Here is a 17,102-nt window from a genome sequence, read left to right on the forward strand (position 1 = left end):
AAAAGAGAAAGAAATAGAAAGACAAATAAAATGAGAGAAAGAACGAGAGAAAGAGGAGTGAAGTGGAGTGGAAAAAGAAAAAGTAAAGGAGGGAGAAAGAAAGAAAATACAATGAAAGAAAAAAATAGAAAATTTAATTGAGAAGAGAAAAAGAGAAAGAATGAAAGAGGAGATACAGAGAAAAAAGAACAGAGAGAAAGGAAGACAAATAGAGTGAGGAAAGAAAGAAAGAAAGAAAGAAAGAAAGAAAGAAAGAAAGAAAGAAAGAAAGAAAGAAAGAAAGAAAGAAAGAAAGAAAGAAAGAAAGCAAAAGGAAAATAAAAACAGATGCTGTATTTTACAGAATCAACTATAGACAAAGACACATGCCCAAAATAACTGATGGTCCCTTTAAATAATGGAATGTGGTCACCATGAGTGTGGGTGTAAGGGGAGAGATAGTGGTGTAGGAAAGACAGAAGTAGTAAGGGAAAAGAGTAGCATGAAAGCAAGAGAGTGTATGGCGAGAGATGAGAGATGGATGGGGATGAAAGAAGAAGGGAATCAGAGAATGTATGGATGGATGGAAGGACGGAAGGAAGGAAGGAAGGAAGGAAAGAGAGATGAGAGAAGAAGGGGTCAGAGAATGAATGGATAGAAGGAAGGAAGGATGGAAAGAGAGAGATGAGAGAAGAAGGGGGTCTGAGAATGGATGGATGGAAGGATGGATAGAGAGAGATGAGAGAAGGGAGCCAGAGAATGGATGGATGAAAAGAGAGAGGAGATGAGGAAGGAAGCAGGGCTGGTTTGCACATGTTTGATACGCGGCTTTTGTTTCCCAGTCCAGCCCTGGTGACTCCCCTGACACTCTCTCCATTTTAAAGTGTCACGAAGTATTTCCTGATTGTAACTTCTCTTACCCCTTATCAAGACACTCCTGCCCTAAGGGCAGTCAAGGACATCAGTGCCGCCCTCACAAGCAGCCACTCCCGGATCAGGGACAGAGCACCTCCTGAATACAAGCAGTGGGACGAGGAAGAGAGCATCCCTTATGTACATCCTCAGCCTCTTTCTTAGCCATTCCTTACCAGGATGAGGCTGGAGCTAAGCAGCATGGCCTCACTGCGATCACAAGAGCTCCCCCCCGCCCCGGTACGAAAGACACCTGCGAATACTAATGCCACACTGAGATCAACATGAACAGACAAGCATTGAACCAGCCTGTAGATTCACCGGAGAGGACACTCCGATCGAACACCACCTCAGTGTCACCTGCCACAGCAAGCCTGTATGATGAGCAGCACGGCTTCACTGCGATCCCCGGACCCACCCCCCCCGGGTACGAAACACACCTGCGAATACTAATGCCACACTGTGATCAACATGAGCAAACAAGCATTGAACCAGCCTGTAGATTCAGCGGAGAGGACACTCCGATCGAACACCAACTCAGTGTCACCTGCCACTTCAAGGCTGAGTGATAAGCAGCATGGCTTCACTGTGATCCCCGGACCCCCCCCCCCCCCCGGGTACGAAAGACACCTGCAAATACTAATGCCACACTGTGATGAACATGAACAAACAAGCATTGAATCAGCCTGTAGATTCTTCAGAGAGGACACTCCTACTGAACACCACCTTAATATCATCTGCCACACCAAGCTTGTAGGAGGAAACAGAAGTAGATGGAGATAAGCAGCACAGCTTCACTGCGATAGCTGGATCTGGTTTGAGACACCTGGAACTACTAATGCCATACTACGATCAACATGAACAAACAAGCATTGAACCAGCCTGTAGATTCACTGGAGAGGACACTCGTACCAAACACCACCTCAGTGTCATCTGCCACACCAAGGATGGAGATAAGCAACACGGCTTCACTACGATTCCAGGACCTCGTTCGAGACACCTGGGACTACCAATGTCACACTATGATCAACATGAACAAAAACAAGCATTGAACCAGCCTGTAGATTCAGCGGAGAGGACACTCCGATCGAACACCACCTCAGTGTCACCTGCCACAGCAAGCCTGTATGATGAGCAGCACGGCTTCACTGCGATCCCCGGACCCACCCCCCCCCGGGTACGAAACACACCTGCGAATACTAATGCCACACTGTGATCAACATGAGCAAACAAGCATTGAACCAGCCTGTAGATTCAGCGGAGAGGACACTCCGATCGAACACCAACTCAGTGTCACCTGCCACTTCAAGGCTGAGTGATAAGCAGCATGGCTTCACTGTGATCCCCGGAACCCCCCCCCCCCCCCCCCCCAGGTACGAAAGACACCTGCAAATACTAATGCCACACTGTGATGAACATGAACAAACAAGCATTGAATCAGCCTGTAGATTCTTCAGAGAGGACACTCCTACTGAACACCACCTTAATATCATCTGCCACACCAAGCTTGTAGGAGGAAACAGAAGTAGATGGAGATAAGCAGCACAGCTTCACTGCGATAGCTGGATCTGGTTTGAGACACCTGGAACTACTAATGCCATACTACGATCAACATGAACAAACAAGCATTGAACCAGCCTGTAGATTCACCGGAGAGGACACTCGTACCAAACACCACCTCAGTGTCACCTGCCACAACAAGCCTGTATGATGAGCAGCATGGCTTCACTGCGATCCCCGGACCCCCCCCCCCCCCCTCCCCGGGTACGAAACACACCTGCGAATACTAATGCCCCACTGAGATCAACATGAACAGACAAGCATTGAACCAGCCTGTAGATTCACCGGAGAGGACACTCCGATCGAACACCACCTCAGTGTCATCTGCCATAGCAAGCCTGTATGATGAGCAGCATGGCTTCACTGGGATCACCGGATACCTGGGACTACTAATGCCACACTGTGATCAACATGAGCAAACAAGCATTGAATCAGCCTGTAGATTCACCGGAGAGGACACTCCTACCGAACACCGCCTCCGTGTCATCTGCCACACCAAGCTTCACGATGAAACAGAAGTGGATGGAGCAACCAATCAACGTCACTCTTTCAAGTGGAAGCACCCCTACATTTGACCCAGGATCCCCTCTGCCTCATAGTCAATCTGACTTTGTGCAATTCCTGCTTGATGGTAACCAGGCAAAACTCTAACTAGATCCATTAAGATAAAGTATCAGTGAAGTACCTGAACCCCCCTGAGGATCTGAACCAGGTGAACCATCATCACTGGTCGATCATTCGTTCTCGCCCCTGGACTTTGAAGCTCTTCCAGGGGCGGCCACAAGAGAAACACAAGATGTCGGGGAGGTGCCATTCCGAATCCTTCAACATCCCACAAGGCAGGCGGGTGCATAATCAGCGATGTTAGAGAACTTAAGTACAAGAAAAAGTGTATGGAGACTTGGATTTGACACTTGTCTGTCTCCTCCTCAGAGTTGAATAACATGAAACGGGGATTCGGTGGTACTGGCAGGTTGTCGTGTTCCTGTAGCTACTTCAAGACACTACCATCCACTCTAAGGGAAGGATGCGAGTTGTAAAGCTTTCTCCTGAAAACCAGGACATCAGAGCCAGAGTTTAAAAGGAATGACACAAAGAGGAGGCCCCCCCTTTATCCTCTGTACAGGAGAGAGAATGTACTTTTTAATAAAAATGTTTACTGCTCTCTCAGTGCTGCACCATTGTTAGTAAACGGTAATTGATGACTGGCAGGATCAGGCGGCTACAAAAGCCACCAAAAGCAGAATTAATGTTTACTTTATAGGCCACTTGTAAGATGGTGACGTTTACACGTTTAACGCTGTTGAACATATATGTCGATGGTGTAGATCGGCTGGTGCAGGTGTAAGGCTGGGAGCGCGCGACGCTGCACATCCGACGTAAGAGTAACACTTTCTTTTCTTCACTAGGGAAAGCTGCCAGCACTTTGTAGACATGCTCGGAGTTGTGATACATGAGCTCTATATAACTTCCACCATTGTAGGGCTCGCTGGCAGTGCTGTGGTCTGTGCAACGCCGCACATTGGGATCAGGAGTCACAACTGTCCAACAAATGTGCAAATCCATAAATGTGCAGCTTGGCCTCCGAAAAGCGCACCGTTTTGCTAGATATTACAAACCGTATTCACCCTTCTGACCTTGGATTTTTAGAACAATTGTGACAGAGAGGATTTTCATGGAAAGGTGTTTGTCTCTGCCCAAGCCCTGGCAGCTGGTCAACAGGTGGTGCTAGGATCCCACCTCTATTATTCACTGATTAGAACCCCCAGGACTGATCTACCTGGGAAACATCCGAAGGACTGTCACTGAAGCCGGGCTGGAGAAGGAAAGGCCTGGCGGTCCAGCTGCCCTGATGAGGAGCGAGCCTGCGCTCACCAGAGGAGTGTGAGAGGAGAGAGGGAAGATGAGGCAGAAGGACAGACACAAAGGACAGACAGTGGCTTCAAGAAGCTCTTGTTTATGTCAAGGGAAAGAGAGTGTGAGCCTTTCTTTGAGGCTACAATGGCACTTCTCATGCGGGGGGTATATATGGAATACAGGACCAGTTTATGTGGGTGTTCCACCTAAACGATGGATGGGCGATGGATGTCTCATGGGGCGATGGATGTCTCGTGGGGCGATGGATGGCTCGTGGGGCGATGGATGGCTCGTGGGGCGATGGATGTCCTACATTCTGATAGACAGCCTATGAGCAGGTCGGGGAGCTCTGGCAGCGGCCATCTTGGGAAAACTCAGGCACAATGCCATCTGCCACAATGTGTGTGGGAAGCCAGAGGAAATGCTGTCATTCTGAGATTCTCTTCCCCTCCCACCATCCGCAGTTGGGTTTCCATTATTTCTTGGGCCTCCCACCTATTGGAGATCAGATCACTACTGGACTTGCCGAAGACAAGAAGAAGATGGCTGCCAGTGTACACCATATTTGAGGCAGAGCTGCGGACCAGCAACCTTGTTGGGAACGACTTTGGTTAGGCCTTGGCTTTAGAGACTGGCTGAGCCTGGTTCCCTCTGCTATCTGTGCAGCTGTTTGGTGGCTTTAAGAGTGACCGCCATTAACACATTTAGGGCCTCATTTATGAGTTTTTGCTGTAGGTCAGCGCCGCAGGACTTCCTGCTGCGCTGCCCCACGGCTAAAGAAAAGGGCAGGAGTGCGCCGTATCTATTAGATATGGCGCATCCCTGTCCTTTTACCCTGCGCTGGCGCACGATGGGCTGTCGTGTGCCAATGCAGGCACCTTTACGCCATGGTGCATGGGTGCCTCCATTGAGGGGATAGTTGTTTATTGCACAGAAAGCGTAACCTTCCTGCACAAAAGCAATCACAAGAGGCTTTTTCCTCTATGTGTGCCGCACAAAAAAACGGAAAAGTAAAAAAAAAAAAACGTACCTTTCCAGCTGCCTCTCCTCCTTCCTTCTTTCACGATGCAGGAGCAGGAAGCACCCAGGCTTCCAGACTTCTAGCAGCGTCGTGATTGGTCTGAGCTCTGTGGCTCGGCACTCAAATGGGGAATGGGAGGCTGGGCCTGCTCCTCACCAGGCTGTGCATAACAGCCTGGTGGGGAACATGCACAGTGCGCATGACTCTCTGGCCAGCCCAAGACGGTCGGCCAAACCTTCATGCACACTTGGGGAGTGCCTACCACTCCTCCCCTGCTGTTTGGGCAGCCCAGATCCGCCGCACACATGGAGATACGCTAGGGGGAAAAAACAATAATAACCTGGCGTTATTATCATTTCATTTTTCCTGTTGGGCGACGCTCCTCCGCCTTAGTGGAGGAGCCGCCACTGCTTAGAGTGACCTGGTGGCTTAGTGGACTAATGCGTCCACTGCAGGGGCCTGGCTTCGGCCTCTTGGTCACAGGTTCAAATCCCAGCGGGTCCACTCAGCCTTTCATCCTTCTGAGGTTGACAAAAGGAGTGTCATTGAGTTGGGTAACAATAAACATCTGTTGTTCAGAGCCACGGTACCCGTTGCGATGAAAGCGCACTTTACAAATACACGTTATGTTCTGTTTCAAGCACTCCAGACCCTTCCAGGGGATCTTTCTCTGTCCAACAAAGGGGAATAAATAAGAAAGCAATATAGAGCAATGCTTGTTCCTATCCACCTGCAACTGCTAAAAGCAAGTGTAAATCATGAGTTATTCTCCACCCCCCTCTGTAGGTGTGGTACATTCCGGCAGGTTGCTCTTCCACACACATCACTCCACCTTCAAAAAGCACTGTCGCTTGAGGCGGTCCTAAAACAAACTTTAAAACTTAAAACTAGAAGAGCCCAATCGGCCCCACAATAATACTTCAGCATCGCCTGGCGACCCAACATCTGACTCCAATCTGAGTTGCATCGTTAAAGGCTGAATGGAAAGAAAGTGCCCCAGCCGGAACGGTTGTAAAATGGAGCTACTGTTCGTTGGCTGGGACTCAAGCTGGACTCGGACCCGCCTTCTTTATTCAGCGCTCCGCTGAGTGGACGCGCCAACACAAATAAACCTCAAGTCTCCATTCTTGGATGCACCTTCCACTCATAACCACATCAGTGTGAGAGTCGGCATAGCTCATTCTCCTCTCAGAGGGGCCCCTGGCTCCCATACCAGAGCTACAACCTGAGCCAAACTGTATTATTGCATGATCTTCCATCTGGGTCTTCCTAACATTCCTGGACATATTGCAGAAAAGTCAAAAAGCTGCATCCACAGAAGTCAATGGAAAAAAGTAGCAATGCATAGTCGTCCCCGATAGAACAGCTTTTCATTATTCTTTCAAACGCGGAGAGCCTGAGTCACAAAGGTAAATTTACACTTTTGTGTATGTTTACGATTGTTTGTTATTCACAAAGGGATTTACGAGTAGTATCTTTACGAGTGCGGGCCTGATTCACAAAGGTAAATGTACACTTTTGTGCAAGTTTAAGATTGTTTGCTATTCACAAAGGGATTTACCAGTGATATATTTACTAGTGTGGAGTCTCAGCACATGAAAACATAGGTCTTTTTTAGCTGTGAAACTCTGTACTCGTAAAGATACTGCTCGTAAATCCCTTTGTGAATAGCAAACAATCGTAAACTTACACAAAATTGTACGTTTCTTACTTTTTATGAATCAGGCCCAGAGTTTCTATAAAACACTAAGACCCTTATATCGACTTCGCTAGTAATAGAAAATCTTCCGCTTTGCGGAGAGAGTGGCAAATGCTCCGTTGGTGGAGAACCCTCCAGCAGGAATCTATTGTGGCACTGAGACAATATAATAGTTATTCCGCATTCCTAAGTAGACCTTCAGAGTTCAACAGGTAACTGTGTGGGATTTTTTTACTCCTGGAGATACCGCTCAGGGTGATAACAGTATTTCTGGTGCTGGAATTACCATCTCATTTAGCTGGCTGCTCATACCGGTGGCCGTACTAGTGAAACAAAAAACTGATCATGACAAAGAGATAATCATTCTATTAAGCCAGTTAGAATTATATCTAGGTACTTAGGATTTCTGTTTCTGCTCTCAGACAGAAACCCTTCCGTCCCCCAGTCCATCAAATGGGGGGGGGGGGGGACGCTTATACTATTTGCACTCTGTTCCATACTTCCGGGCTGCGCATGCTTCACAAGGACTTGTGGTGGTAGTGTTTGGAGAGTGTGATATTTTAATGCAGAAGCTAAAATGAAACCCAGAGCGCCCACCCTTGGTCGGTGCATTGCGAGAGGCCGTGTGCTCCATGTAGCTAAAAGTCTTTATTGATTGACATTCATTCTTAAATGTATTCATCCACCCCATCCTCACCATTCCACCATTCATTCATTGAGCCATGCAGCCCTGTCTCCAGTGTACATCCATTCAATGATTGCACAAGGTTCTCTAATGAAAATGTGTCGGAAAACTCACCATATTTACAACTTACTTCCAAAGGGGCATATTATCAAGGACGGCGTTAAAATTATCGCCGCTTTAGCGGCGGGAAACTGCCGCTAAAAGCGGCGATAATGGGCTTGATAATATGCCGCAGAGAATTCCAATAGAAGCCCATGTTCTGGCGTCAACACGCGCTTCTATTGGAATTCTCGGCGGCATATTATCAAGCCCATTATCGCCGCTTTTAGTGGCAGTTTCCTGCTGCTAAAGCGGCAATAATTTTAACGCCATCCTTGATAATATGCCACAAAGTTTCTTGGGGGAGAACCCGCCAACCCCCTGTTGGAGTGGTCAGGCTCGCTCACCAGGGCCGGATTGGCTGTACCGGGCATCGGGCGTTTCCCCGTTGGACTGGAAGGGTGGTGGCTGGTTTTGCAGCAGTGGGGTCCGGTTTTGTTACTGGGGGCCAGTTCTGCAGCAGTGCTGCAATATCGTCCCCCATTAACAAAAAGCAGCAAGCAAGCGTTCCCAACCTCCCAGGGCCAGGCAGTGCCTCCCCAGGGGCTGGTCCGATTAAATTGCAAGGGCTGCTCTGGGTTCCCAGTCCAGCCCTGTCGCTCTCTATATTAGCCCACTACAGGAAGCAGGGGGCCTGTCTGTCAAAACTTGCCAGGGCTGCTTTTGTTTCCCTGTCCCGCCCCGGATGTAGGGAGTGAGAGGAAGTGACAGAGAGAAGAAGGAAGAGGTTACTGGAGTGTAACATGTCCCCACAACTCTCTTGTCTGTTTCCCCCTCGGTGACCTCACTGACAAAAAGCAGCCCGTTCCCTCACCCTCTGACTCATCGCCTCTGCCTCTTATCCAAGGCTTAAAAATAGAAAGTGAATAACAACCAAAAATCGTGTTTATAGTCTGGAAGGCATGGGGATTAAATATACATACTACAGCTGCCTCCCAAAATCTCGAAAATGCTGCCTGCACTATCAGCCCTGCAGCTTCCAGTGGGAAAGGGGTCGTCCCAGCGGCGTTCACCAGTCACTGGGCATGGTGCCAGTCCTGAGAATGGTGGTAAGTGGCACTTCTCTTCCGCCACAAAATGGCGGCCGTGGCCAGATGTGGCTGTCATCTAGAAAACAGGGTTCCATGGCAGGGACCATTAGGAGCACATTCTCAGAGCTTCCAGATGTCAAAGGCAGAAGAATGTGTGTCCATATAAGGGATTGGGGTGCACGTTTTGAATTAAACACATTACTCAAATGGGATTCTTAACAGGGATGAAATAAGGTGAAAGCATCTCGGGGAAAATGTTGTATTACCAGCCCCATACCGAATGAATGAATAGCGGGATTTATAAAGGGCGCGGCTACTCCCGGGAGTATCCCAACGCTAGTTGAAAAGTAAGAGAGAGAGGGAGAGAGAGAGAGAGAGAGAGAGAGAGGGAAACGGGGAGTTGTATTTAAAGAGTGAAAAGCCAGGTCTTCAGCTGTTTTGTAAAAGAACATTCATTGACTACTTCACATGACTCGACCAGCGAGCTATTCCAAGCTTGCGGGCCCAGGAGGGAAAAGGATCTGCCTCCCGTCTTTGCTGGCTTTACCCTAGAAACCTTGACAAAGTGACCAGAAGACTGCAGAGATCTAAGAGGAGAGTAAAATGTTATCCTAGAGGACAGGTCCCCTGGTGGAGATCCCTGTGCACGAGGGTCAGAGTTTTGAACATGATCCCTTTCTTGACAAGTAACCAGTGTAGGTTATTCAACTGGGTCACCATCGAAACTCGTCCAGGTAGATGGAGTACCAGACGAGCTGCTGCATTCTGGACAGTCTGCAATTTCTGCAGCAGGTATTGTGGGAGTCCTGCATAAAGTGGCATCATTCAATTTAGACACTACCAGGTCGAGGAGAATGGTAGTCCTAGCAGGTAGGGATAGGAATGTTTGGACCATGCACATCAAACCAAAACAAGTGCCAACAGCTGTGATGATTTGGGCTTGAAGGGTCATCTGTTTATCAGTCTTAGCGTCCAGGGTGTTTACCACTCCCACACTCCGGGCCCGATTCACAGAACTAACTTAAGACAAAATCGTTTACTTACTACCATTTTGGTATTTACAGAAGGCAATTACTCATTTTGGTATTCACAGAAGGCACTTACTCATTTCGGTATTCACAGAAGTTAGGACTCCTAACTTTAGGACTCCTAAATGCCTTCTGTGAATACCGAAAGTCTTAAAATTAGGATTTTTCTCAGTTTAGCAGTAGTAAAGTTAGGACTCCTAACTTTACTACTCCTGAACTGAGAAAAATCCTATCTTTACGACTTTAGGTATTCACTGAAGGCATTTAGGAGTCCTAAAGTTAGGAGTCCTAAGTTTACACTACTAAATTGAGAAAAATCCTAATTTTAAGACTTTCGGTATTCACAGAAGGCATTTAGGAGTCCTAAAGTTAGGAGTCCTAACTATACTACTACAAAACGGAGAAAAATCCTAATTTTAAGACTTTCGGTATTCACAGAAGGCATTTAGGAATCCTAAAGTTAGGACTCCTAACTTTACTACTACTAAATTAAGAAAAATCCTAATTTTGAGACTTTCGGTATTCACAGAAGGCATTTAGGTGTCCTAAAGTTAGGAGTCCTAACTATACTACTACTAAACTGCGAAAAATCTTAATTTTAAGACTTTCGGTATTCACAGAAGGCATTTAGGAGTCCTAAAGTTAGGACTCCTAACTTCTGTGAATACTGAAATGAGTAAGTGCCTTCTGTGAATACCAAAATGAGTAAGTGCCTTTTGTGAATACCAAAATGGTAGTAAGTTTAGGATTTTGTCTTAAGTTAGTTCTGTGAATCGGGCCCTCCGACTTTAGGTGGAGGAGTCTCATCCGGCAATGGAGCTTGGAGACGAGTGAGTCTGGCTGCCCCAGTAGGTGTGGGAAGTGTTGCCTGAATAAACCAGGGGCCGCCTACAGCTAGGCTGCACACACTATCCTGGTCTGCGCCACGGAGCAGCCTTAAAGGTGTGCCAGAGGCACGCCAGGACAGTGCCCTCTATCACAGCAAATACTCTATTCCCAGTGTAGGCACAGAGTTGCACCGACACTGTGAGCAATGCACTAGTGAAAGGCAGACTGGCTGCTGGTCCATCTTTCACTGCAGGTGGTGCCCGAGCCCCTACTTTTAATGGCAGCTGAGACCCCCTGGAGGAGGGTGCTGTGCAAAGGGATGCATAGGGGAGTCCTGGGCCTTCCATGCACCCTTCCAAAGGGCACCTGGGGTCGCATAAACTATGTGTCACCTTTACATGCTGCACAGTTAGTGCACCTGTTGATGTCCTGTTTGCCCATGTGTGTAATATGGCACGGGTGCAAAAGCAACAGATCCCTCACTTGCATGGGCCACACCTCTGTGCACATAAGGGAACAGCCTCTTGAGACTACGTCAGGTACATTTAACACTGGTGTGATCTACTGTACATTCAAGCATCTGCAGCCTCTTCTGTAATATCAAAAATCAGGTCACTCGCCTGTTGTGCCCTCAGAACACTCCTATAATACGATGGAGGAGATGAAGTTGTGTGTTGTTATGGGCACACAGCACGGGGCACTAAACACTGCACACTGGCAGAGAATCTCTCTGCCACTCACAGAATCTGCAACACCAGGAGCCAAGCGCCCTGAAGACTCAAGCTCCAGAAATACAATGACGACAGGAATTCTCAATCGATGCCCCCAAACCAAGGGATCCATCTCCTCAGACTCACTCACACTGTCTTTGGAGAGCCCCTACCGGTCCTCATAAAGCCACTCCTTAGGCTCAGCCTGTCCCGCCACACTGGTCTACAAAGGACCGCTTTAACCCTGCATCCCCATTACTTGCCTTCGCTCCCTGGTCAGCCTCCTCCATTACCCCCATCCAACATGACGCCTCTCTGTATGGACTGACTCCCTCCCTCTGCCCTATCGATCTGTTCTAACTGTGAATCAGACAGATATAAACCCATCCCCCACCTGTACAGCACTGAGAATAGACTCATGCTCCAGACACATTCTAAATAAAAATAAAATAAGCTTCCATCGTTGCTTTACAGTACACGTAGTACATGTACAAATACCACAATAAGTAATGGATCATTCCAAGTGTGAATCCTTTGCCAGGGAGGCGGTCCTACTTCACCTAGAGTGGAAAAAAACATTGCACCCACTCCACTGGCCGCCTGCGCGAAGATGGGAAAGGATGACCTTTGACCTATTATGACCCTTAATAGTGTTTGTAGTGAGGAAGGCCATCAGTATAAGGTAGTGGGGATGGTGTCACTGGGTACCCTTTTGGCATGGCTGGCAGATGACTGCAACAGGGCCCCACATGCTCCCCTCCACACGTGGCTATGTTGGCCACTGACATAAAGCCACACGACTAAGGGCAGTAGGGTCATCCCTTCTATGCCTATGACAGTGCACTCCTGTAGATGGTTCAAACCCTCCCATCCAATAGATATGTCCATTATCTCATCTCAAATTAACTGCTCACATTTGGGCCTGTAATGTTTTTTCCACATTCAAATGACCAAGGCATTTTGCTTTAAAGCAGCAAAGGGTGTCAATGTCAAGTGTATAAGAGATCTCCCGATTACTCAATATGCATCCCACGGTCGTGGAGAATACACATTAGTTGTTTGAATACCCCTCACACACCAAAAGGGCCCTTGGTGTCATGCTTCATCATAGGGGTCTTCCTGCCCCTCTACGGGACAGGGCGTGCTGCGACCTACGACTACGTGGGAGCACTGTTGTTAGTGAGACAGCTATGTGTGATGCGGGGGTGTGAGAGGAAGGGTCAGGAGTGAATTAAGGAGTGAGTTAAAAAATACCTGGCTCTCTGGACTTGAAAGATTTATTCTGCCAATCTGGGTCTAGACAGTCGTTCTCAGTGACCGCCTCGGCCCCGATCCCAGGGGACTACAGCATTCGCTCCCCGTTTTCATTTCTATTAATTCTGTATCGATGCAGGCAGTGGGTCTAGACACCTCTATCTTCTCCCTGGGGTCCTTCTCCTTTTAGTCTCGGCTCAGGCAATTGATCTGGATGACCCGGACGGTCCCCTTCCGGTTCCGGGTCTCCATGTGCAGAGTCAGCGTGCATAGGGTTTTGACGCAATTACCTTAATTGAAGTAGTTATTTAAACGACCGTGGGATGCATATTGAGTAATCGGGAGATCTCTTATACCCATGGGTGGATCCCTTTTGTTTATGTATAATTGACCGGGAGGAAGTATCCACCTCCACCACTCGCTGAGTGGTACCTCTCTACTCCTTTCCCTGTTTTCCTTGTCAATGTCAAGTGACATGACAGGGTATTAGTGAGCTATGTATGGGCCATTAGTAATGGTAGTACATCTAGTGTGGGGTGTGTGGAAGGCCCGAGCAATCTAGGGGCATATTGTTCTGGAACAGCATACAGTGGATCATATATTCTCCTAGCACAGTATACAATGGATCATATTCTCCTTGCACAGTATACAATGGATCATATTCTCCTAGCACAGTATACAATGGTTCATTTTCTCCTAGCACAGTATACAATGGATAATGTTTTCCTAGTACAGTATGCAATGGATCATATTTTCCTAGCACAGTGTACAATAGTTCATATTCTTCTGGCACAGTGTACTATGGATCATAATCCCATAGCACAGTATACAATGGATCATGTTCCTCTAACACAGTATACAATGGATCATATTCTCCTAGCACAGTATACAATGGATCATATTCCCCTAGCACAGTATACAATGGATCATATTCTCCTGGCACAGTATACAATGTATCATATTCTCCTAGCACAGTATACAATGGATCATATTCTCCCGTAACAGTATACAATGGGTCATATTCTCCTGGCACAGTATACAATGAATCATATTCCCCTAGCACAGTATACAATGGGTCATATTCTCCTAGCACAGTATGCAATGGATCATATTCTCCTGTCACAGTATACATTAGATCATATTTCCCTAGCACAGTATACAATGGGTCATATTCTCCCAGCACAGTTTACAATGGATCATATTCTCCTGGCACAGTATACAATGTATCGTATTCTCCTAGCACAGTATAAAATGGATCATATTCTCCTGGCACAGTATACAATGGATCATATTCTCCCAGCACATTATACAATAGATCATATTCTCTCGGCACAGTATAAAATGGATCATATTCTCCTGCCACACTATACAATGGATCATATCCTCCTGCCACAGTATACATTGGATCATATTCTCCTGGCACAGTATACAATGGATCATATTCTCCTAGTACAGTATAAAATGGATCATTTTGTCCTAGCACAGTATACAATTGGTCATGTTCTCCTAGCACAGTACCAATGGGTCATATTCTCCTAGCACAGTATACAATGGATCATATTCTCCTGGCACAGTATACAATGGATCATATTCTCCTAGCACAGTATACAATGGATCATATTCTTCCAGCACAGTATACAATGGATCATATTCTCCTGGCACAGTATACAATGGATCATATTCTCCTAGCACAGTATACAATGGATCGTATTCTCCCAGCACTGTATACAATGGATGTTATTCTCCTGCCACAGTATACAATGGATCATATTCTACTAGCACAGTATACAATGGATCCTATTCTGCTAGCACAGTATACAGTGGATCATATTCTCCCAGCACATTATACAATAGATCATATTCTCTCGGCACAGTATACAATGGATCATATTCTCCTGCCACACTATACAATGGATCATATTCTCCTGCCACAGTATACAATGGATCATATTCTCCTGACACAGTATACAATGAATCATATTCTCCTAGTACAGTATAAAATGGATCATTTTGTCCTAGCACAGTATACAATTGGTCATGTTTTCCTAGCACAGTACCAATGGGTCATATTCTCCTAGCACAGTATACAATGGATCATATTCTCCTGGCACAGTATACAATGGATCATATTCTCCTGGCACAGTATACAATGGATCATATTCCCCTGCCACAGTATACAATGGATCATATTCTCCTGGCACAGTATACAATGGGTCATTTTCTCCTAGTACAGTATAAAATGGATCATTTTGTCCTAGCACAGTATACAATGGGTCATGTTCTCCTTGCACAGTATACTATGGATCATATTCTCCTGGCATAGTATGCAATGGATCTTATTCTTCTGGCACAGTATATAATGATCATTTTCTACTAGTAGAGTAGACAATAGATCATGTTGTCCTATCACAGTTTACAATAGATCATATTCTCCTAGCAGTGTATACAATGGATCATTTTGTCCTGGCACAGTATTCAATATGGACGTAGTCTCCTTGCACAGTATACAATGGGTCATATTCTTCTGGCACAGTATATAAGGATCATATTCTCTTACTACAGTATACAATGGATCATTTTGTCCTGGCACAGTATACAATGGATCATATTCTCCTGGCACAGTATATATAATGGATATTTTTTTCTTGCACAGTATACAATGGATCATTTTGTCCTGGCACAGTATTCAATATGGTCATATTCTCCTGGCACAGTATACAATGGATCATAATCTCCTAGTACAGTATAAAATGGATCATTTTGTCCTGGCACAGTATACAATGGATCATATTCTCCTAGTACAGTATATAATGGATCATTTTGTTCTAGCACAGTATACAATGGGTCATGTTCTCCTGGCACAGTATACAATGGATCATATTCTTCTGGTACAGTAGATAAGGATCATATTCTCCTAGTACAGTATACAATAGACAATTTTGTCGTAGCACAGTTTACAATGGATCATATTCTCTTAGCAGAGTATACAATGGATAATTATTTTCTGGAACTGTATACAATGGATCATTTTGTTCTGACACAGTATTTAATATGGTGATATTCTCCTAGCACAGTATACAATGGGTCATATTCTTCTGGCACAGTATATAAGGATCATATTCTCCTAGTACAGTATACAATGGATCATGTTGTCCTGGCACAGTATTCAATTTGGTCATATTCTCCCAGCACAGTATACAATGGATCATTGTGTCCTGGTACAGTATTCAATATGGTCATATTCTCCTAGCACAGTATACAATGGGTCATATTCTTCTGGCACAGTATATAAGGATCATATTCTCCTAGTACAGTATACAATGGATCATGTTGTCCTGGCACAGTATTCAATTTGGTCATATTCTCCCAGCACAGTATACAATGGATCATTGTGTCCTGGCACAGTATTCAATATGGTCATATTCTCCTGGCACAAGATATTTACACATTGCGCTCATGAATGCTGCATACCGTGTGTACCATTTAAAGAGCAGTGCATGGGCGCTCGTTGAGTACCTGGGTAAACATGGATCCATGACCTCATCCAGAGCAGCCTTTGTGTGACGTGTGGAGAGATGTTGCTCTGTCATCTATCCCTTCCTCTCAGAGTATCAGTTGTGCGCGGTCTCAGTACTCATCGTGCAGTGAGTTACTCCTCAACCAAACTACATTTGCCATAGCATAGAGGAAACACAATAGTCTTGGGGAAGGAGCAATATTTTACTACTTCAATGTTCAGGAGGCATTCTTATTTTGGGCTCATAACTAAGGGCTCTCTATGCAGAAAATGCTACATCAATGTCCCTATTGTACCCACCGTCACCCTCCTGTGCTTTCGTACATCATGAATAGAGAAGCACTTAAACACAGAGCCACCCAAAAGGGGGACAAGCGTCCATCACTTCTCCGCCTCTCAGTATAGACCACTGGGGGTGCGTGGAGGTCCAGAGGATCTCCCTGGCCTCTTCAGGCCTCATATTCACGGGGTATATCCTCCCCGCACAGTATGTTAGGAAGACTTAACTCAGTGGTACTTAAGCTGTCAAAACACTTGGCAGCGATAAGGAGTATTGATTAATGTTAATATTTTAAAACGAAATGACAAGATCACACAGGCTGTATGTTCCCTTGAATTGATCGTTTTATGTGACGAATTTGAGTTAATCTAGCATCGCTTTAACCCCTTACAGCCTACTATGCACTCAAGTAGCTCGCTCCGTCGCACTCCTTGAATGCAGAGTGTAGGCAAGCGACCGCATTTGAGTCAACAGCGGCTTGAAGCAGGGGGCGTGGCTCGAGAGCAACAAAAATAATGCATTTATCAAGTTTACGCAGATTCCTAAGTATGATCCAATGGGAGGGAAGAGAAATAAACATAATGCGAACATACCGTATAACAAATGTGAGTTTATCTCTTCCGCGTGTACGTATCCCACAAA

Source organism: Triturus cristatus, chromosome 6 (genome assembly GCF_964204655.1).
Source record: "Triturus cristatus chromosome 6, aTriCri1.1, whole genome shotgun sequence".
NCBI classification, from domain to species: domain Eukaryota; kingdom Metazoa; phylum Chordata; class Amphibia; order Caudata; family Salamandridae; genus Triturus; species Triturus cristatus.